This window comes from Marmota marmota, unplaced genomic scaffold (assembly GCF_001458135.2).
Source record: "Marmota marmota marmota unplaced genomic scaffold, marMar, whole genome shotgun sequence".
Lineage (NCBI taxonomy): Eukaryota > Metazoa > Chordata > Mammalia > Rodentia > Sciuridae > Marmota > Marmota marmota.
Window position 1 is genome coordinate 34,422,867 of NW_025999900.1, and position 1,534 is coordinate 34,424,400.

The 1,534-nt window shown below is 39.9% G+C and overlaps 1 non-coding gene across 1 annotated transcript; it reads right to left on the reverse strand.

Moving 5' to 3' along the window:
* Positions 1-596: 596 nt before the first annotated feature.
* Positions 597-670, reverse strand: Trnai-gau. Its single transcript has one exon. It is a non-coding gene; the product is annotated as a tRNA-Ile (tRNA).
* Between the last annotated feature and the right edge of the window lie 864 nt (positions 671-1,534).

Below are 1,534 nucleotides of genomic sequence, written 5' to 3' on the forward strand. Positions count from 1 at the left end.
TGTTAGGTTGATTCCCAAGTATTTTATTTTTTGGGGGGATATTGTGAATGGGGTGGTTGTCCTCATTTCCATATCAGAGGATTTGTCGCAGATATACAGGAATGCCTTTGATTTATGTGTGTTGATTTTATATCCTGCCACTTTGCTGAATTAATTTACTAGCTCTAGAAGTTTCTTGGTAGAACCTTTTGGGTGTTCTAGGTGTAGGATCATGTCATCTGCAAATAGTGCTAATTTAAGTTCTTCTTTTCTGCTAAGAGCCAAGTATATGATGCATGGCATTTTTGGTTGAAAGGTGATGCCAGCTAGCCATTGAGATGATATGATTATGTTAAGATTTGCATTCATATGGATATTGGATTCCTGCTGTTCACCTAGGCCGGCTACGGGACTCCTGGAGAGTTCCCATTGGTTGGGGAAGTACAGTAGGAGGGAGTTCCGGGGGAGGAGCGCTCTCTGCGGTTCCGAGAGGAGGCCGCGTGGGTGGAAAAAAGCTTCCCGGGCGGTACCGGACATTGGCGGCAGTTTCAAAAAATAAACTTTGTTCCTGCTTGAATGGCTCGTGATTTTGTGCCCAGCCAGACTGCGGCGACTGGTGGCTCGTACGGGGAACGAACCCGCGACCTTGGCGTTATCAGCACCAAGCTCTAACCAACTGAGCTAACTGGCCAGCTATTCGTCTAATTGCTCTGGCCAGTGTTTTGAGAACTATGTTGAATAGAAGTGTGGAGAGAGTGCATCCCTATCTTGTTCCAGATTTTAGAGGGAATGCCTTTAATTTTTCTCCATTTAGAATGATGCTAGCCTGAGGCTTAGCATAGATTGCTTTTACAATATTGAGGTATGTTCCTGTTATCCCTAGTTTTTCTAGAGTTTTGAACATAAAGGGATGCTGTACTTTGTCGAATGCTTTTTCCGCATCTATCGAGATGATCATATGGTTCTTATTTTTAAGTCTATTGATGTGGTGAATAACATTTATTGATTTCCGTATATTGAACCAGCCTTGCATCCCAGGGATGAATCCTACTTGATCATGGTGCACAATTTTTTTGATATGTTTTTGTATCTGATTTGCCAGAATTTTATTGAGGATTTTTGCATCTAAGTTCATTAGATATATTGGTCTGTAGTTTTCTTTCTTTGAAGTGTCTTTGTCTGGTTTCAGAATCAGGGTGATGTTGGCCTCGTAGAATGAATATGGAAGAGCTCCATATTTTTCTATTTCCTGAAATAACTTGAAAAGTATTGGTATTAGTTCTTCTTTAAAGGTTTTGTAAAACTCTGCTGTATACCCATCCGGTCCTGGGCTTTTCTTGGTTGGTAGTCTTTTAATAGCTTCTTCTATTTTCTCCATTGATATTGGTCTGTTTAAGTTGTGTGTATCCTCCTGACTCAATCTGGGCAAATCATATGACTTAAGAAATTTATTGATGTCTTCACTATCTTCTATTTTATTGGAATATAAGGTTTCAAAATAATTTCTAATTATCTTCCGTATTTCTGTAGTGTCTGTTGTGATGTTGCCTTTTTC